At 36.5% G+C, this 22,551-nt stretch overlaps 1 long non-coding RNA gene across 1 annotated transcript; it reads right to left on the reverse strand.

The window, feature by feature from the left end:
* Positions 1-6,864: 6,864 nt before the first annotated feature.
* LOC142609416 (uncharacterized) lies at positions 6,865-12,796 on the reverse strand. Its single transcript, XR_012839596.1, has 3 exons — positions 12,482-12,796; positions 11,517-12,168; positions 6,865-8,476 (listed from the first exon to the last, which is right to left on the reverse strand). It is a non-coding gene; the product is annotated as an uncharacterized LOC142609416 (long non-coding RNA).
* Positions 12,797-22,551: the final 9,755 nt, after the last annotated feature.

Below are 22,551 nucleotides of genomic sequence, written 5' to 3' on the forward strand. Positions count from 1 at the left end.
CAACATCCAAAATCTGAATGGAGTGCCCTTGGGGGAGGAGGAAAGGATTGGGTTGGTCGTCCTGAGTTTGGGCGTCCCGAGGCTTGGACGACCTATGCTTAGCCTTTTTGTCCTTGCACCTGCTTGGAAGATTCCCCAAATCAACTCCAAGTGACAGACTCTTCCTTTTATCACCAGTGGATAGATGAGGCTGGGATTCCACCCCCTGCCCAGCTGCCTCGTCTACCACTTCCTTGCCCTTGTTCTCCTTCATCGTCGCCATTCCTGAAAAGAAAGACGTTAGCCACCAAAAAAAAAAAAGAAGAAGAAGAAGAAAAGGATAGAAAAGAACTTACGTCTATGAACAGTGAGTTCGTGGGCAATAGCTTCAGGTGACGACTCTAGACCTAACCCCCAAGTGGCAAGACGTTGAAGGCTTACCAAGGAATGGAAAGTCTTGTCAGTATATAGACGCGCCTTCTGAACTCGTTCAAGATAAAACCTTCTCAAATGAGGCCGTCTAGCACCTAAAAGAAAAAGGGTGATTAGACGACTACAATCAAAAGTGAATAACAAAAAGTAAAGTGACAGCCACAAACGTACCTTTAGGACAAAGGTTCCCTAACTCTCCTGTGTAAGGAGGGAATGGATCTTATCAACCTCAATAGGGCGTCTAGCCCAAAAGCCAGAGACGAAGAAGAACTCTGTCTTCCATTTCTTATCTGAGATGACTAAGGACTTTATTAGCCTATAATCTCTCCCTCTAGTTGTGAACTGATAAAAGCCAAGGGATTGGTTAATCTCGGAGGGCTTATAGCAGAAGAGGAACTCGTCTGCAGTAAGAGGACAATCCCCCTCAAACATCTCCTTCCATAAAACTTGCATAGCGACAATTAGCCTCCATGCATTGAGGTTGAACTAACATGTACCTAAACCTAACCTAGAAAGCAACTCCCTAGCAAAGGCATTAAGGGGCAACCTCAAACCCCCTAAGAGGTAAGCCTTATAAGTGCCAACGCCAAAACGAGGTTGACAACACCACTCATCATGCACAGGTACCCTAGGATTCAAGTCTTCAAGAATTTGGTACCAAGTCTTAAGGATTCCTAATTTTCTCTCGTCTGTCTTAGAGGCAATCCCAACAGCACAACTATAAACTACCTCTTCCTCGTCTTGAGCGGAAGACGAGGGAGCACTTGTACTAGCCCTAGACCCGGACTCAGCTCTCGTCCTAAGGCTTTCCTGAAGTACCTCTAAGGGAACTCGAAGGACACCAGGCGTATACTCGTCTGTAGTGTTTCCCTCACTGCTGCTATTGCAATCACTACTATTAGGGTCATGATACTCATCTATGGCTTTGTCAACACTATTGCTAGACGAAGAAAGGACTACCTCAAACATTCTTTAAGAAAGCTTAAAACCTGAGGACGAGGATGGAGAAAATACCTGGGTCTAGACGAAGGGAGACTATGGATGCAGGAAACTTCTAGACGAGGCGCTAAGACGAGGGATGTCAAAGAAGAAAATTTGAGAAAATGAAGAGGGTACGAGAGGAATTCCACTATTTATAGGCGTTGAAAAATGGTGTTTCAAATTATGTGACTAACCAGGACACGCCATGTGGCATTTCCCTTAAAAAATTAAATCAACTTGACAAATTGCCAATGAAATTGCGACACGTGGCACACATAACAGCTAACATAAAGACACACGTCCAAAAGATGACGTCAGTTTATGTACTTCCTAGATGACCCATAGACAAGGGGGCAACTGATGGGGTATGATAAAATATAACTCCAACATCGTCCATGGAGGTCGTCCAGGACAAGACCAAGAAAGCAAAGGTTGTAAGAACCTCGTCCATAAAAAGCTCATCCATGCAGGAAGATGCTTGGACGAGCCTCGCATGGTCAAGTTTGACAAAACTGCACCGTCTCGTCCAAGGGAGCCGTCAAGCTCGTCCTGAAGAAGGTCGTCCATAGAGGAACGACCTTCCTTGCAAGCGAGATACGCTTGACAGGAGGACCCCCGGACAAGCCCTTGACACTTAGGAAAATTCCCAAGTGTGTATTACAACTCCTTATCACACGCATAACTTCCAGTGACCGTTATGTGAGAAAAATATAACTCGTAAACAGTTATGGAAGTTATCCCTGAACCCTCACACCTCCTCAAATCCAGGGGAGGTTACAAGTTTAATAATTGTTTCTAGGACACTATATAAACGCTCATTCAGACCAAACAAAAGTATGTTTTTACATTTCCTGAAAAGTTGGAACTCCAAAATTATAGAGAGAAAACTAACTTTGTCATCGGAGGGTTCTTGGCCAGCAACCCCGGTCACCTTTGATCATTATTCTTTCTTTTTCAAGACAGCAAGAAGGCTTTCAAATCCGAAGTATCCGGCCTACTAATTTTCTTGTCATCATCAATGGGTATTTTGGTCATTTTTAGGTTGAGGGGGTATTTTGGTTATTTTTTAGATTTCAGGGGTATTTTTGTTATTTTTTAGATTCTGGGGGTATTTTGGTCAATTTTTAGGTTTTAGGAGTGATGAGGAATGAAGAAAAATAAAGTACTCGAGACCGTCCATGGTCATCCACACCAGCAGTTGTCCAAAAGAAAGCACCAGAACGAGGCTAACGTCCATGGTCGTCCATAGACGAAAACACACCCGCAGTCAAATTTGGCACAACCGCATCTACTCGTCCTAGGGAAGCTATCAACCTCGTCCTAAAGGGGTTCGTCCATAAGAGGAACAACCTACTTTAGAAGCAATGTATATACAACAAAAGGACCCCTGGACTAGCCCTTTACACTTCAGAAAATTCCTGAGTACATGTCACCACTCCGTAACATACGCATAACTTCCAGTGACCGTTATATGAGAAAATATAACTCCTAAACGGTTGTGGAAGTTATCCTTGAACCCTCGCACCTCCTCAAATCCAAGGGAGGTTACAAGCCCAATAACTGTTCCTATGACACTATATAAACACCCATTCAGACCAGAAAAAGGTATGTTTTACTTTTCCCAAAAAGTTGAAACTCAAAAAATATAGAGAGAAAACTAATTTTGCCATCGAAGGGTTTTTGGCCGGCGACCCCGGTCACCTTTGATTCCTTTTCTTTCCTTTTCAGACCATCAAGAAAGCAAGTAGTCCGTTCAAGTCCGAAGCATCCAACCTACTGATTTTCTTCGCATTATCAAGGAGTATTTTGGTAATTTTTTAGATTTCAGAGGTATTTTGGTAATTTTTTAGGTTTCAGGGTTATTTTGGTAATTTTTGGTTTAAGGGGTACTTTGGTTTTTTTAGGGGTATTTTGGTCATTTTTTAGGTTTAGGGGGCATTTTCGTATTTTTTTGGTTGAGGGGGTATTTTGGTTAATTTTTAAGTTTCGGGGTTATTTTGGTCATTTTTAGGTTTCGAGGGAGTTTCATTCATTTTTTAGGTTTACGTGCTATTTCGGTTTTGGGGGTATTTCAGTTACTTTTTAGGTTTAGAGGGTATTTTGGAAATTTTTAGTTTTCGGAGGTATTTTGGTCATTTTTTTGGTTTAGGGGGTATTTTGGTCAATTTTTAGGTTTAGGAGGTATTTTGGTCAATTTTTTAGGTTTTGAGGGTATTTTGGTCATTTTCTAGGTTTTGGGGGTATTTTGGTAATTTTTAGGTTTAGGGTATTTTGTCATTTTTTAGGTTTTGGGGGCATTTTAGTAATTTTTAAGTTTAGGGGGTTTTTTTGTAATTTTTTTGGTTTAGGGGTAGTTTTGTAATTTTTAGGTTTATGGGGTATTTTTGGTAATTTTTAGGTTTAGGGGGTATTTTGGTAAATTATTAGGTTTTAGGGGTATTTTGGTAATTTTTTAGGTTCCAGGGTATTTTGGTAATTTTTGGTTTAGGGGTATTTTGGTGAATTTTTAAATTTTGGGGGTATTTTGGTAATTTTTAGTGGTTTTGAGATATTTTAGAGCTGAGTGATTTGTAAAAATGATACTTTGATCATAATTGAGTCTAATTGGGTACCCAGTTAAAACCCAATAAACTTTAATGTTAATTGGGCCTAATTGGGTTAATACTCATTTAATTGGATGGATTTGGGTCTCATTTAAGTGGGTAAATTTAGGTGGACAAATGGGTTTAAGTTGATTTTACTACCCCTAGTTAAAACTATAGTGGTGATTACAAGTTTTCAGGACTTAAGGTGCAAAGTGAAAATAACCCATAGTTTAGGGTTTTTTATTTTTTTTATTTTAATGTAACTAACCTTGTATTCATTTTATATTTTTCCACTTTATGTTCTCTAGAATCTCTACCAAATATACCCACAATAAAAAGAAAAAGAAAAACCCAAAAAGCCATATCTTCTTTTGCCTCGTTTTTCTATTCTTCCTAGTCTCTTTTTTTTACTATATGTTATTTTCTCCCATCTTTTTCTTCCTCCCCTACCAATGAAAGAGACGGGAAGTGCGGTAAAAGGGCCCTTCCAACACGGCGTGAATATATTAAAACGTGTAGTGGAAGACATTGACGCAGAAACGATTGGTATGCTATCGTTTAGTACATTTTCTCGTCAAATGCGCAGTGTGTGACTGGAATATCAGGTCACATCTTAATTATGCAAAATTGATCTAGTGACTGCCAGCTAACGCAATAGTCCCCACTAGACTAGACTAAAATTGTTAGGGTCTTCCCTGTTCCACACGGTTGATCGTCCTATTCATAGGTCCCACGCAGGGCCGGAAGGGCTTGTTTTAGAGATAAAGATCCCGTTTAATCGAGGAGCTTGAGTAATACTATTTATATATATATTTTTTAAATATGTGTGTAAAAAAGTATGTAAAAAAGTATATAATATTATTTAAAAATTAAAAATGTGCGTTTAAGATCTTCTACCAAACATTATCAAAATTTTTAAGGTCCGTTTGGTACATGTATTTAAAAACTGAAAATTATTGTTTAAAAACATTTGTAGAAATACGTGTGGGTGAAAAAGTGTGAAAATACGTGAAATGTTATTTAAAAACTGAAAATAGTTGTTTAAAGGGGGTGTTTAGTTTGTGTTTTCAAACAACAATTTTATTGAGCTAGTTTGATTTAATGAGATAAATTTATTTGTAATTTTAATATATTTTTATTAATGAAACATATTTTATTTAAAAAAATTGTAATAATTGTGGGTAAATTAACAATAAGTAGAGTTTTTACACGTGGGATGGTCACCAGGCGTTTGTGGTATCTACCATCGTGTCACTAGGTCATTAGTTCAGCCCAGTTACAAGTCAAACCGAAAAATTAAATAAAAAAAATTTAAAAATAAAAATATATAAAAATAAGTTTGAGAAATCATAACATAAATATGTAAATTAAAAAAAAAGGGGGGCATATGTCAAAATTAAACTGGCAATTATAATTCAAAATCAATATTTCACAATAATAGAGTAATCTTTGATAGGGTAGGAGTCTTGGAAGTAGGTAAACAGACATATAAGTGCATTTTTTGTTTTAGTTCTTTAGGTTTTCTCCTCTTTAAATTACTATATTATAACATATTAAATAGTAAATAAGTCAATAAATTAGATTTATAGATGTAATTTTACAAATTTTAAAAACTGAACCGAGTTATACAAACTTATTCAAGTTACTCCGGTCGTCACAAACCTATCGGGTTTGACTAGATTTAATCAGGTCTTATGCAGAAACGGTCCATTTAAACATTTGGGCCAGTTTAAGAGTTGGGCACCGGGTTTCCAACTACGTTAGTCCAAGTTTAATAATTATGATTTTAGCTTTTAATGGGTTTTAAAGCATTCTCTATTTTAGCATTCAGTTGGTTTTAGAGCACTTACTTTGAGTGCTCTAACCACCTTCATAGTGTCTATTTAAGAAAATATTTTTAAACCACACTTTTTAAAAGTACCCATACTTTTAAACCTTCATACTTTTCCTTTAAGACAATATTTGTAAAGCTCCATTTCAAAAAGTTGGAAAGATAAGAAAAAATGTATCAAATCAAAATAAAGCAATGAGAGAAAACAGTTCAAACTGAACAATCCAGCTTGCTTGGAAAATATTCCAAAGAGAAATTATGAAGCTTGACTTTGACTTGATTTGCCAGACAGACTATGTTAGATCGGATCTTCTATATGTTTGTTAGATTTATTCTCGATAACATATGTCATGGCATGTAGAAACTTTAAATTATGCTTTCAAGACTTAGGAGACGAGCCAATCAAATGAATAATACAAAGCTGTGTACTTCTGTCAAACGTGAGTTACACGCACTTCTCTATCACTGCACTTATTATTCAACCAGCTCAGGTTTAGTGAAATTGGCTGTATCAAAAGACTAAGGAGAGCAACTCCTCGTCTTCGTCTTCGTCAATATCTCCAGTCTTCGTCTTTGTCAATATCTCCGGTCTCTACACCCCACATATAATGTGACACTAATCCGTGTGATCAACGGGGATGTACTCACCCGTGTGATGCATGATAAAATATTTGAAAACAATGTAAAGTCAAAACAATTTAAAGTTGATTATAACATTCGCATGTGTTTTGAGTTTAGTTTAGATCATTCTATAGTAATACCATATCTTCTGTATAAAGATTATAACTTGGTGTGATGACATTTGCTTTCCAACCTCTCCAAAATTAAGAATAGAACTGCCTACTACTAACCACCTATTCCAGATCAAAAATTGAGTATGAACTTGTTTTATCATATATTTGATATCAAAATTTATGCAGTGAATATCAAAATTTATGCAGTGAATAATACAAAAGAATAACCATTAATCCACCCGCCTTTTATCAAACATCATTACAAATTCAATCATTTCATCCATACATTTCAACAACTGAATTTAAGTTGTAACTAGTGTGAAAACAAATAGAGGCATCAAAGGTGAGTTTCTTATCAAATATCACTATAGATTTATATCAAGTATTAGTATTAAGACAACATATCTTTATACTAGTGATGGACAAGTTGACCAGAACTATTCAAGATCAAGTCCCTTCTGTATGCCTTTTGCAAATGATATAGTTTTAGTGAATGAAACTAGACGAGTAGTTAATATCAAGTTAGAAATTTGAAAAGATGCTTTAGAATCTAAACACTCTAGGTTAAATAGGACCTAAACAAATATACTTTAGAATCTAAGGACTAAAACAAAGATGAAGGGTTTGTAAGACTTTATTGTTAAGATGTACCAAAAAGCAAGAGCTTTTAATATCTTGGATCAATAATTCACAAAGATTGAGAGATTGAAGAAGACGTGAATCATAGGATAAGAGTGGGGTTGATGAAATGGAGAAGTGCATAGTAGACTACATATTAAGTTAAACAAAAAATTTTATAAGCCTGCTATGAGACAATTATACATTATGGTACTGAATGTTAAGCTGTTAAAGAGGCACCATGTTCATCAAATGAGTGTAACTGAATTGAGAATACTAATATGGATAAGTGGAAATACAAGGAAAGATAGCCTTCGAAAAGAGAATGTTCACTTAAAAAAAGGATGGTCCATATTGATGAAAAAATGGAGGAGTCACTCAAGATGGTTTTTTCAAGTGCAAAATGTAGATGAGAGTGATTAATGCACTAGTGAGGAAGAGTTAGTTGATTCAAGTCAAAGGAACGAAAAAATATAGATAAATGCCTAAAATAACATTAGTAAAAGCTGTAAAAATAAAATGACATGTCAATTTAGCAAGTAACAGGGAGTATGACTTTGAATATGATAGAATGACATAAAAGAATACTAACTCTGATTAGTCTATAGAGGATCCATAGCTAACCCAACATTTTTAGGACTAAGGTTTCATGGTTATTGTATCAAGTCCTGAATTGATTATGAATATGACAAGAAGCTGATTACAGGAGTTACATTCACTTCAAACTGAAATCCCTACCCAGAGCATTGTATTTTTGTTCCTACTTTCAAGAAGATAGTGGGATATGAAATCATACAAACTCACATTCATTCCATTGGACTCAGTGAAAGAACTGCCCAAGTAAATTGTGATAATATGTCTCAGATCATTAGAGGACCAAAGAATCAACTCAATCTAAGTTATAAGCACCTAATCTAAAAAGCATCAGGTTGTTCTTAACCAAACAGAAGCAATACACAAAAACAGCATTAAAAAAATTCAGAGAAATATGCATACCTAAAAATGGAGGCAGACATTTGATAATGATGTTCGAACATGAAATTATGATGACTTTGACTTGACTCGACTTGACCTGACCTTGTGTCACTAACTTGACTAGATCTAGTGTAAAGTTCGATTGGATCTTTTTGTTACCTTCATCCTCGATAACCCGTCTCATGCCAGGTAGAATCTTAAATTATGCTTCAGGTGAGCTGAAAAAACCCAGCAAAAATCTCCTTTAGTTGAACATTAGAGGGCTTGGCTTATCCAGTTGGCAAATGCACCAGACATGCATCCATCTCTGCAAGTGTGATGCGTCCAGCGCCAACTTGCATCTAGTACACAAATTCACAGAACAACTATTAGCATAGTCTCATATCTTCATACCCCACCATCAATGAGGATGGGTAATGTTTCTCACAGCCACAAGATGGCAGACTGCATTTCCTTCTCCACCCTCACCAGCCAAGAGAGAAGGAAAAAAAAAAATTTAAGGATGGCATTAAATGGTACAGATTGTGAAGCAGATAGAGGCATATCAAACTCCAAATGCATTTCCTACGTTAAGTCTTGAATAAATTCTGAATATGACAGTATGCACATTCACATCAAACTAAAGTCCCAACCTGAGCCAAGATGCAGACCAATTTTTTTTTTTTTTTTTTGGTCCATTCTCTTCAATAAGAACATGATTTGAAATTATATGAATTCCCCTTCATTCTATTGTGCTAAGTGAAGGAACTGCATAAGAATCCTATTTCAATCCATTCTCAAAATCCAATATTCAAGTGCCGCCAGGGGGGGGTGGTGTGGTTAGGTTGTGGGATCTATAAACTTTAGTAAAATCACCTCAAGTTCCACATCTGGGTCACACGGATATGTAGAGAATTGAAAAATGATTAGAAATGTTTCTGAATGAAAAAATTATAAAACTTAGCCAAAAAGAAAATAAAAGAATGAGAAACTAATATTGGAAGAAACAAAAATCTAACCTCCTAAAGTTCACATAGGAATTAAGACCACAAATAAAAATAAAGATGGGGGGAAGAACCTCGTGGACAAAATTTGCATGCAATTATGAGTTTAAACATGCAAGGCACCAGCAAAAGTAGACCAAAGGATAATAAACTTATAAAAGAAAAAGAAAAAAGAGAGACACATAATAGAAGCCAGTTCTAATAAGAGGACAATCTCTTTCCCCTTGTTTGATAGAATTATACACTTATATAAAATAAATAATAAATAAATAAACTCCTTATAATATTCTGCTACAGATAAAGGAAATCTTCTGAACTATGGTTACATTAAAAGGCATTTGTGCTTTTATTTTATTTCCTTTTTTCCTATAGCAAACAAAATAATGAAGAAAATCTGCTTTGCCTTGTCATTTCCTTCTGGCATATTAATGCAAGGAGCCCAAGTAAAATCATCTATTTTCTTCCGGGTTTTATTTTTGAATTTTAAACCAAACTTCTTCTTAAATTTGACTTTACCGTTGTCGAGAATCATGAAGGATTTTTTTTATTAATTATTTTCCTTATTGATGTACTCCTTGAAAGCCCATTTAAAAAGGCTCTAGTAAACATAGGAGACAGAATATTGAGTATTGAAATTTCATATTGGAATTTTTCCAGTTGCTGGGTATTGATTCTTAACAACTTAGGTGCTGTTTCTAAGTTTTTAGCTTGGTGCTGAATCATAAGGACCTATCCTTTATTTTTTGTTCAATTTTCTTCCTTATATTCAATTCTATCTCCCAGTCCTATCCCCTCCTGATCTGGACCTGCTCCAACTAACATGAAGCCCTGATGGCTCATGCAGTAAAGAGTTCAAGGAAAAACAAAATCAAATACCAGAAGATTGAAGAATTGTGGTTTAATTTCAAAATGAGGCCTTCTTGGAACCTTTCATAGGCTACTTTAGTTATTTTTGACTCTTATTAGTATTAAATTCCTTTAGGTTAGAAAGTTCTTAGTTCAGTTTTAATTAAGTTTTAGTGAATTAAGGCAATCTTATAAATTCAAAATTTTCTAAAATGGGCTGTCCTTGGATGTACAAAAGGCCCATGAGATTTTGTTTTGGGTCATTTTTCTATTTGATTTAGTAGTTCTTAAGTACTTTTTTCTTTGTTATTAGTAGTCTTAATTTTTCTAGAAATAACTTATTTAGAGTCCTAGTCCTTCTAGGAAAGAATTTGGCAATAACCTATATATATATAAAGGCTTAATTGAACTCAATAACATTTATAGCGAGATTGATTTTAATAAAATTCATCAACTTACTTAATAAAATACAAAGGGTATTAAATGCACATAGAATTCTTGAATTTAACTCAAACCTGTTGTATTACCTTAGAGGTTCTGTTTTACCTGATTTGGGAGGAGGGGGGGGGGGCGAGGGGAGAGGAGAAGGAAAAGGCCCTTTATATAGGGCTAAACATGCCCCCTGTAATAATTAAGGGAAAAGGCCTTGCATGTGATTGTCTTCTCCTGCCCAAGTGTATTGCTTGGGGAAACCAAGGTGTAATTGCCTTGTGTTTATCTTTCTTTATTTCTTAACACCAAACAGCCATCAAACATATTCAAAATCCAATCTTTTTGTTACCTGAACCTACCTAAACCCTTAAGCATCAACACTTATTCAAGAACCTTTCAAGATCTGATAAAAAATTCTAATTTAGTATTGAACTACTAAATATCCTATGTCACTAGAACATATCTTAACGGATGTAGGTAGCAACACTTGGTCAACATTCATTAGTAGAATTAAGGAACAAGCTTCATAGATAGTGAATCAGAAATCATATGATTATTGTTGGGAGAATCATAGGGAGAAGTAAATCAAACATCTGTTATGATTGTTGAACTTCTCAAATTCCTCAAGGGAGATGTGTAAAAGGACTCTTCTTTTTGTTTTGATATCCCAGTTACATGCTAGGTGGCAATCAAAGCAAAATGAAACCAAGTATTTAATAAGGGAATCACCTATGATGGCAATTACCACAAAGTAATATGTTTATTGTCCCAAACATAGCAAGAGATAGGACCAATACATATGCTTGACTTCCTAGCTTACCACTCAAAGGTTGCAGAAAATCACTTTAAAGCCCACATCTATATATGCCTTACTTGGTTTGATTAAACAAGGATGGTTAGTGTATGCTGATTTAGCTTCTCAAGGCAAGTAGGACCTTAACCAACCAACATATTCTTTTGATATACCTTACGCCTTGAATTTCAGAATTTGGGAATAGTTACAATGCATCCTGAACATGACATTTACAACGTAGCAGAACAAATATAGGGAAGATTGTGCAGCATTCATGAATCATATCTAAAAATTCACCTATGAGTGGTGTGGGGAACATGTACTCACTAGGCATATGGTGCAAGTGATGATATTTCTTCTTCAATACAATGTACAAGAATTATGCAAATTGCTGTATCTGCTTCTTCTTTCCCCATAGGTTGCTATGGTACAACTTTCACTGTATCACATAAGGTTTCTGCCTGCTGGTGGCTAGAGAACATAACCAAAAGGTAGGGGAGCCAAGACCAAGATAATTATCCCTTTCAGCAAGAAACCTTCTTATGTTGTCCCCATGCAAAGATCATGTAATCAAGCTACAAGGCCCTTTCAACTTAGCAAGTTATTTATACACTCACTAGCTTTTAGTCACATATACCTACAGAAATTATTTTGGCCTCCATAAACTAATTCTGCATCCAGCTTGATATTAAATGTCAACAACTAGCCCTACAGTGTACAGACCACTCGTCAAGAAGACAGAACCAAATCCACATAAGTAAAACGCCAGAGTTTTTTTCTTATTGGTTGTCCTACATGTCCTACAGTCTTTCCTGCTTACTCCTCTTAATCCAATTCAATCCTAAGAACTTTGGAACCTCATAGTTTCTAAAATGTCAAAGTGATCATGGTAACAGCAACATTACATCATGAAAGCAACGTACAGTTTCTTAGGAATCTCATGAGATCAAATGCCTCAAAGACTAAGTAGCAAATCATCCTGCAGAACACAATGCACAAACTAATAATATTTAGCATCCTAAACCACTTTAACTGAACACATTTAGTTGGCTGATGAATAGGATGTTAATACAAAAACTCAAGCATATAATGCCATATTACCGATCCTCAAATTTCTTTATTTCCACAATATGCATTACAGCAACAAAAAACTTTGTTTACAAAAATATCATAGACTCGAGAGCAAGCAAATAACACACATAAGGAGATGGCGAGCAAAGTCTCAAATCACCCAATGCCAAAAAAAAAAAAAAAAAAAAAAAAAAAAAAAAAAGAAGAAAAGAAATATGTACCGGTTTGAGACGAAGTAGCCGCTGCAGATTCATTCAACAGAAACAAACTCACATCGAGTTTAGCCTTGTGAGCGTAAACCACCAATCCAATCCAACATCGTGATCTTAATTTGACCTTCACGAATTGGGCTTTTCCAGAGGCTGAGCACCCATGTAAATGTAATTAAGTTTTACCCAGAAAGTGGGTTCAGACGGTTAACTACGGCCTCGTCCCCGCCGATGATGATCGCCACCGTAAACATTTTCATCATTTCGCTGGTTGTTGTGTTAAAGAAAAAACAAGAACTCCTACTTATCTCGTCCAAAAAAAAGAACTCCTGCTCCGTAACTCTATCAAAATAAATTACTAACAAATAAATAAATAAGATTGCGTGTTGGTATTGGAATTTGGAAAGCGTTTTAATCTCTTTTTTTCTTTTCTTTTTTCTTTTTCTTTTTACCGCAAAATTTGCAAACTAAAATTTTATAGATTTTCTTATCAAAGAAAAAAATATACTTGCTTAAAAGTTAAAAGGTAAATTGGCTATTTTGCCTTCTTTCTTTTTTTTTTTTTTAAGGCATTTTGCCTTAATTTTTGAACTCTGTAGTCAAATGGCTCATTTTTAAACTATGTAGGATAATACCATTGTTTTGATATTCGATATTGCTAATGTCGAGTTATGCTTGAGGTAAAATACACAGTCCTAATGTCTAGTTCGTCACAAAACTTACCCAAAAAAAATTAAGTGGTAAAATACATATAAAACTCAACTTTGCTAAGTGGTATTTTGCTACATATTTTGAAAATGGGTCTGTTTAGCTACACAATTAAAAAATTAAGGCTAAATAGTCATTTTTCCTCGAAAGAAAGTGAAGTGCTATCGAAGAATTCTACTAATAATTTCACATTGTACCGAAAAATGGTAAGAATAGTATGTGTGGGTTTCATGATCCATACCCCCTTTAGATGACATATTAGCATGTTGGTTCCTTCTCGAGAAGGTGGGGTGCATGATACTTGATCTCCCTGAAAGCGATTTAGACTCAAAGTCAGCACAAGCCTAGGAGTATGTGGTGCCACTTAAAAAGAGGCAAAGGATTCGCCACCTAGTTATAGTTCCAAGAACCAAAAAAATAACTCCATAAAGGTCTTCCTACTAGACAAGTTTAAGTTGGGTATAGCTTGTGCGCATGTTCGAAAACATGCATATGCATACTCGAGTATGCGTACGCATTCTCAGCACAAAAACAGTAAAATTCACATTTTTATGTATTAAATCAAACAAAGGTGTTAACAAGTAAGCATATTAGAAACCCTAATTACTAAACAAAGAACCAAATAAAACTGAACTATAATCATATTAACAAATCACAAATGACCATAACTCACTCAATCTAAATCCAAATCATGCAGAATTTATATTCAAATTGACACCCAGGATTTATACTTTCCAATGAAGCAAACACACTCAAAAATTCCTTGTGGATCAAAAGTTATGGTCAAAACATTGAGAAAATGTCATTTTTCAACATTTTTTTCAAAGCAATTAAACACTTTTGAGTTATGATTACTTCTAAACTATTGTGAACTTTTAATTACCCTTGGTTGACATATGTCAAGCTCATCATTGGTGCCGGAGACCAAAGGTTATTAGCAGGTACAAAATGAGGTGTCTACAATTGCCCCTCTTTTAATTGTGCTTGCACTGCAAGTATAGTTAAAAGCCAAAAGAGGCAAAACATTTTGCAAGTTAATAAACTTTGAGTCCACACACACACGCTACACATAGACAACGAGCATGCAAGCAAACGAAAACATAGGGTGTGCTTAAAAATGTGATTAGTGCACTTCCAACAAGAAGTGTGAAAAACCCCCATAAGACAAAAGAAAATGTGGGATGTTTTTGAGTTTTAAAGACTCTACTGTTGAGTTTTAAGGACCTCTACTTGATCATGACACACATACATGTAAGTGATCATGCAAACAAAAAATGTACCATAAGAGACATAAAAGAAATTATCTGAGATATTTTCGAGTTTTAAGGACTCTACCTTTGAGTTTTAAGAAAATCTACCTAAAGTTGGGGGGACCACTCGACCGAGCATTTATGTTTGCGCATAAAGGGCCGCTTAAATATGAGCATTAACTTCCAAACAAAAACAGTCACATATGACTCATACAAACACACAATCACACAAGATTCGTAAGAAGAAACTCACAAGACTCATGCAAACATTAAAGATGCATGCAAGGATGCAAAACACAATCACACAAACTCACATAAGTAAAAGAGCACACAATCACACAAGAGCAAAGCAAATGTACACATAAGACTCACATTAACATTAAAGAAACATGTGATCACAAAATGCACTACAAACAATCACACAAAATTATGTGAACAACGAAGATTCATGTAAATCTTTTTTGTTCTCTCTTCAACTTAGGACATTGAGGTCTTATGTGACCAATCACACCACAATGGTGGCAAGTAGGAACAAATTTAGATCCATCCAAAACCTTAGGTTGAGACCCAAATGGAGGCTTTGGCTTAAGAGCATTTCTCTCCACCTTTTGATTTCTATTGTGTGGAGGAAGGTACACCGATTTGTCCTTTGAGGTAAAAGACACAATGGGTACAAAATCGGGTACCATAACATGATTGTAACATATATTTTCATCCTTTTTAGTAATAGGTTCAGCAATCAAACACTTGGCATGCATCTTAAGAGATTCATTTTCACATTTTAGCTCATCAACAAGTTTGTTAGACAAAACAAGTTTAGCATCCAAGTCCATATTCAAACATTCAAACTCCTTTAGTTTTTCAAGAGAATTTTCAGCAATTTCTTATGCTTTTCAACCAATTTATTGGATTCATTGAGCTTAGCAACCAAATCATCCTTTTCACCAATGAACTTGCTCAAATTCTTATGAAACTTCTTAGCTTCTTTCTTCAAGAGTTTGGGGTTTGGAATATCAACAACACCCAATGATTCAAGTAACATGTCATCACAATTAAGAGGATAAACACTCATAGAGGTATTTTCACAAACACGAGGCATACTACATTTATCATCAGCCAAAAAATGCATAGAAGCATAAAAAGCACTATCCATGGCAAATAAACACAAGGGGTCAAGGATCACACTTAGGTATTTAAACCACAACAAGTGTACCCGCTCTGATACTAATTGAAAGTTCAATTAGCGTATAAAATACCAATGAACGTTTAGATCCCCAATTTCAAAAATACCAACACAAGCTTATACACAAACAATTTATGTGCGAAATGATGAATATAAGATAAACCCAAATTGGTAAAACACTCTAAACCATAATTAATCACAAACACAATAGCAATTAAAAGGTAAAGAGTAAGGCAAGGGAGATGCAAACACAAAGATAACATCGGCACATGTTATCGAAGAGGAAACCGAAAAACCTTTCCACTGCCCTACAAGTGGTGAAATGATCCACTAGAGAATAAAGTTGGAGTACATGAATAACAAAAGACCCTCCAAGCCTAGTCTACCCAATGTACTTGAGCCCTCCAAACTCCTGCTGCCAACTGGTTAAGCCTAACCGTGTCTTCTCTAGCTTTCTGGATCCCGCAATAAGCTTCATATTGCATCCACCATCCTTGGCATCTTCCAATGCTTCCCAAGCTCCAAAAACACTCTTAACACTCTTAACACTCTAAATGGGTGTGGGTAGTGTTGGGTACAAATCTCCTCTCAATGGGTATAACAATGGGAAAGGGAATGAGAAGAGACTACAAAGATTTCTCTCTAAGAATGAGTAGCTCTCTCTAATAGGGTGGGTGTGTTGTAGAAACCTCTCTTAGGGTTTTTCTCTTAATAGGCTCCTTTTTCAACACATTACACTTCGTAGGTATAAGGGTATTTATAGCAAGATATGAGAGGAATGTGAAAAGTCATTTTTGAGTCGCAAGTTAATTGTCAGGCTAGACTGTACTTTTCGTCTTATAGTGCTCCAGCTATCATAACCCTTCAGCTTCATGCATGCTTCACACATGTGGCACTTTGGCGACTTACCAATTACGAGTCAATCGCGAGATCCAGTCGCGAGACTCCTCTTGAATGCACACAACTTGAGTTTCTTCACACTTGCTCACACACAACCCTTACATTATTCCCACCTAAATACAGGGTTTCTACATTTTGAATTACAATCAAATTTAGCATGGAATAAAGCCAACACATGGTTGATTAAATTCAACCTTACATCCTTGAATGCCTTCAACAAAGGCATGCCCAGTTAGGTTAGCTCTCTTGGTCCATTGCGAGCATGAACAATTGTAACATCATTTGGCTTGCCTTTGCAAGGGCTACTTGTCCTAAATTCCTTTGGGTACATTAACTTCCTTTTCCCTTCATCATACTTGTCAAAGATAAGAACTTGAACTATTTTCCTTAATTGTTCATGCTTGTCCCTTCATCATATTTGTCAAAGATAAGAACTTGAACTATTTTCCTTAATTGTTCATGCTTGGTATGGATACTCTCAAGATGACATAACCTCTCAACGATAGGAGTAGTCATCCTTACAACAATTTCATTCACTTGCTTCAAGGTATCTTGGTCACTTGATGTCATTTGGTCAACAGAAGTAAGCTCAATTCTGATGAGGCGATTATCAGAGGTTTGAGACTAAAGGGGTTGTGCAAGATTCTTTTTAGTAGCAGTGGTGGGTCATCTACAAGAGATTTATCCTTATGAGAGACATTTCATTAAGATTACCAACAATTAATTTTACATCAATTCCCACTTAACCATGCCCCTATGGGATCAAAAAGTTAGACTAGGCCCAAGAAATATAAGACCCAAAATAATGAGACTAGAAGACATAATAATGGAAACATTAAAAGATGACAAACCTTGACAAGACATAAGTCTAATGCTAGACAAGCTAGAATGGACCTAGAGCCCAAGACAAAGGACAAGATAAGGTAACAACCCTATATGACACGACACAGGCCTAAGGCCTTAAAACAAAAATAAGGAAAGCTCAAAGTTTAGACAAAACCAAAGATGGGCCTACAGCCCCTAGACAAGGCAAGGATGGACCTAAGGCCCCTAGACAAGACAAAGGTGGGCTTAATGCCCCTAGACAAAAAGATGGGCCTAAGGCCCAAGACGAGACAAGGATAAGCTTAATGCCCCTAGACAAAACAAGGATAGCCCTAAGGCCCAAAACAAGAAAAATGATGGGCCTAGAACCCAAGACAAGATAAAGATGGGCCTTGTTGATGCCTCACAGCAGTTGACCACCCTACACGTCGATGCTCCCACTAAAAGCTTATCTCAAGTGCTGTGAAAGAAGGATAGACCTCCGATGTGTGACTGATTTGAGTCAATTTAAACTATTTTTACCAAAAGTAAGTAAAGTCTCTACCAGTCATTGGGTTTTTTTTATGGTGTAATTGGTTACCTGACTTTATTTGATTTTATTACCAGTCCTAGGCTAAGAAAAATGGTCATTTTTCCTAATCTAATACGGATGGTAAAAAATCTTGATTCTTGAGTTCAAAAAGTTTGGTTATGTGTAGGGAAGATGTTAGGCACCTCACAACGTCTGTCCGAAGACAGTCCTTTGTTTTGGTAAAATCTTAATTTTCGGACATTGGAAATTAAAAATAGGCTATTGGCATTTGCTTTTAGGTCTTTAAAGTAATTGGGCTTTGAGGTTTGATTTTGGAAAAGGATGTGGCCTTTATTGAGCTTTGCCAGCCCATTTAGAATTGTTTCCAAATTTCCATGACGAAAATCTAGTAGCATTTTGCCTTATTTTCATGGCGAAAATTCGACAACATTTCGCCTCAAGTGCGTCATAACACACAAAACACTATTCTCACCAAGTTTTCGTTGTGAGAATATAGCAAGAAAGATGCCTTATTTTCACGGCAAAAATTTGGCAAAGTTTCAAGTTGTGCGCTATGGCGCACCGTCAGGGTTTTGTACCTATGTATATAACATGCATCAATATGTTCATACTAAGGCAAGCTGAGGCTCACAAGAGCGTTAAACATATTGACGTGTGTCGCATACACAGGGAAATCAATGTCACTAGCTGACATGGATCGTAGTAATCACACCGTGACAATCATGCATGCAATGTAGCATGAATATGCTTCTACGACATTTGCCTTGAATGCATACCCACACTCCAATGTTAAGAGCACACACGATCACGAGAGGGGTACCCTCCTAATCGCGTGAGTTCATCATACAAAGTGCATGACCATCTTTAAACAAGCTTTTATATATATATATATATATATATATATATATATATATTTATTTATTTTTTTATATAAATACGAATCTATAGCAGTCGCCTTGAATGAATACTCACACTCCAAGGTCAAGAGCACCCACGATCACAAGGGGGGTACCCTCCTAACCACGTGAGTCCATCATACAAAGTGCATACCCAATGCAAGCACACAGTACAGGAAAATAAATCAAACATTGTCAACATCCCAAAGGTATGGCCCAAGTAAGGTACAAGAAATGTAAAGATCTAACATTGCCATACCCTAAGAATGTGGCCCAAGCAACATACAAGGAAAGAAAGTCCTATTCTAGAAAGCTATAGACGTGGTTCTAAAGAAAATGCTAAGAGAGAGAGAGAGAGAGAGAGGCTAAGCCTCCTAATCTACTAATCATTTCCCATTTTGGGTTTGCTCCTTTTGCTTGCATTTTTTCCCTTTTTAGCTTGCACTTTAGAAGTTGTGCCCTCACTCCAAACGTGTACATGCAACAATCAAAGAAAACACAAAGCCAGCAGATAAGCAAAAGAGATAGCAAAGAAACAAAGAAAGCACTAGGCAAACACACAAGACATGCAAACAAGGAAAGAAAGCACACAAAGGGGCCAACAAGCAAGAAATGGTGTCCTAGAAGGACAAATGTAGGTTTGCATTTGGTGTCCATAGTTCCATTAGATTGGAGTACGGATGACACATGTGCCATCAAGCAAAGTTCCTAAAAGGGACTCGGGATTTCATGTACAAGGACGGGTGTGAACTTGCCCAAAATCATGGGTAGGAACCAAGCTTGATGACACAAACAAGCACATAGAGACACAAGCATGAAGACCTAAACAAAGATACAATGCAAAAAAAAAAAAAACAAGGAAAGCCAAAAAAGATGGCATAAAGCAAGCATAGCAAGCACAAAGGAAGCCAAGCATTTATCACTCAAAGGGGAGAGCTAAACATGTTATAAGGCACATACAAGGCTAACATGAGAAACCCTAACATGCAAAGCTAAACAAAAGAGAGAAACCAAGCCAACATCACGAAGATGTACTCTCACATAGGGTTACATCCAAACAAGCCACAAAGGGGAAAGGATGCAACCAAACAAACAAAGAGGCATCAAAGGTGCAAACACACAAACCTTTAAAGGGAAGACAAACAAGAATATGGCAAAGACCTAGATCTAAGCATACAAGCATGGATCCAAACACAAAAGCATGGAAAAGAGGCAAACAAAGCACAAATATGCAAAAAAGAACTAATCCAAACCCTTTATTGAAACTTAGGTGCATGGATGTAGGCTAGACCACTATATCTAGATCTACACCCTACCCAAAAGCCAAACAAAAGAAAAAAGCATAAACAAGATGGTATAAAACTATAAAAACAACAGGCATAGCATCCAAACAAAGCTTTAAGCACATAAACATGGCAAAGAGCACAAAAAAGAAATTAGACATATTCTAGCCCAAGAAGGCTAGGCCAACAACATCAGAGCAATAAAACATGTTAACAAAGCAAGTAGACATGCTAGGAAAGCAATAAAATATGCTAGGAAGCAAGATAAAGTAAAAACATGCTAGAAAAAAAAAAAAGGAAGCAATAAAAATGCATAAAATTAAATGGGAGCAGATTGTAGCTAAAAACCTACATCTACACCCCTAAACCTCGAATCCAAGGTAAATGGACTAGAAGAGAGAGATGAGAGTAAGAACATTACCTCTTGATTGATGGGAAAAGTGAGAAATCAAAGATTTTTGTGTGTATTTTGGAGAGAATTTAGAGAGAGAGAGAGAGAGAGAGAGAGAGAGAGAGAGAGAATCTGCCCAAAAAATGCTCCAAAATGCCCAATTTTTTTTTTTTTTAATTCTAGGGGGACTGGGAGTATTTATAATGATTTTGTGACATCAATAATCTTGTCCTTTCCTAGTTCTGCCTTTTATTTGCTTATTTGAAGGCCCTCCCAAATTCTAATTGAGTTGATATTGGTATCCTTGGAAATGTATGGATGTCTAGTTTCTAGAACACTTGACAATTTGAAAATCCAATGGTTAGATCAAAAGTTATGGTCTCAAGAAGTGAGTTGATGCACTCAGTACGGTTTTCAAGATATCTCAACCATTTTAACTCCAATTTTGACCCATGAATAGTCATTGGAAAGGGAATCAAATGATACTCGAAATGGCATCGATTCTAATCCACTCTGATGGTTGAATAAAAATTAGGTTTTCGGGTGATCCCAAGAGTCAACCTTTTATATCTAACATCTTGATTGCAATGAGAGGTGTTGGAAAAAGAAAGTGATTCCACATTTTGCTACCCCCAAATTGCGTGCAAAAAATTACACTTTTTATGTGTCAAAACCAGTCTTACCTAGATAATGTTGAGCTACTACAAAGGATCTGAAAATGTTTCTTGGATTTGGCACCTTGGCACTGAGTAAGAACTCCCCTTTTTTAGCTGGTCAACCGGTCAACGTTAGCTTGATATGGTTTGAGGTGCTCCTCCGTAGTTTCCACACCCCTTGTGCTTGAGATATGACTAGAGCTAAATCTCCATATACCTCTACCTTCTTAACTCCAATGGTTAGTAAGGCCTCCATTCCAATAATGCAAGCCTTATACTATGCCACATTGTTGGTAGTGATGAATCTCAACTTGATAGATAAAGGGATGTGAGGCCCATCAAGGGCCAAAAGCAAGATGCCTACCTTATACCCATGTTGATTAGAGGACCCATCAAAGTACATCTTCCAAACTTCTTCTATGTCAACTGCTAAAAAGTCCTCATCTAGGAAGTCATCGTTTTAAGTACTTTCCTTCAATGGGGTGATAAGTACAAAATTTTGCGATAACTCGTCCTTTGTCTGTCTTACTGGTGACATAGGTGAGATAAAATTTGGCCCAGGGTATGAGCCATCTTGATAACCTTCCAATGAGAACGGGATTTTCAAATAAATGCTTGAAGGGGTCCATTTGCGCCACCACTTGGGCCTGATATGCCAATAAGATGTATCTCAACTTTTGAACAGCCTAGACTAAGGCGTAGCAAAATCTCTCAATGTCGGTGTATCTCACCTCATAATCTTTCAACTTTTTGCTCAAATAGTAGATTGCGTGTTCATTCTTGGTCTCGTCCTCTTGTGCCCACATACTACCCAGAGCGTCATCCAAAACTGGCAGATACAAGATTAGGGGCTTTTCAGGCTATAGGGGAACCAAAATAGGTGGGTTAGCTAGGTATCCTTTGATGGTCTCGAAGGCTTTTTGGCATTTATCATTACATGCTTTGGGTTGTCCTTTCTTAAGAAATTTAAAGATGGGTTCACATGTTAAGGTCAACTTGGCTATGAAGCGGTTAATTTATTGGAGCCTTCCTAGGAATCCTCTTTATCTCCTTTTTGTTCCTCAGTGAGGGCATCTCTAGAATGGCCTTAACCTTTCCTAGGTCAACCTCTATACCTCGATTGCTTAGAAAGGTACACTTTTGTGGGTTCAATCTCAACTCATACTTCTTCATTTTCTCAAAGAAATTTTGCAAGTTGAATGGGTGTCCTTCCCTAGTGTCATATTTCACAATCATCCACATATACCTTAACCTCCTTGTGCATCATGTCATGCAGCAGGGCAGTCGCCATCCTTTGATACATTGCCCCTACATTCTTGAGTCTGAATGGCATTATTGTTGGAAAAACTAGTTTTATATCTCATACAAAACACACAGCGGAAGCAACAAACAAGGATCTATTTCATTCATGATTGATAACGTGCACTATGTAAATTTCAGAATTTAAGAATAAGATAG

Source organism: Castanea sativa, chromosome 1 (genome assembly GCF_040712315.1).
Source record: "Castanea sativa cultivar Marrone di Chiusa Pesio chromosome 1, ASM4071231v1".
In the NCBI taxonomy this organism is placed as follows: Eukaryota; Viridiplantae; Streptophyta; class Magnoliopsida; order Fagales; family Fagaceae; genus Castanea; species Castanea sativa.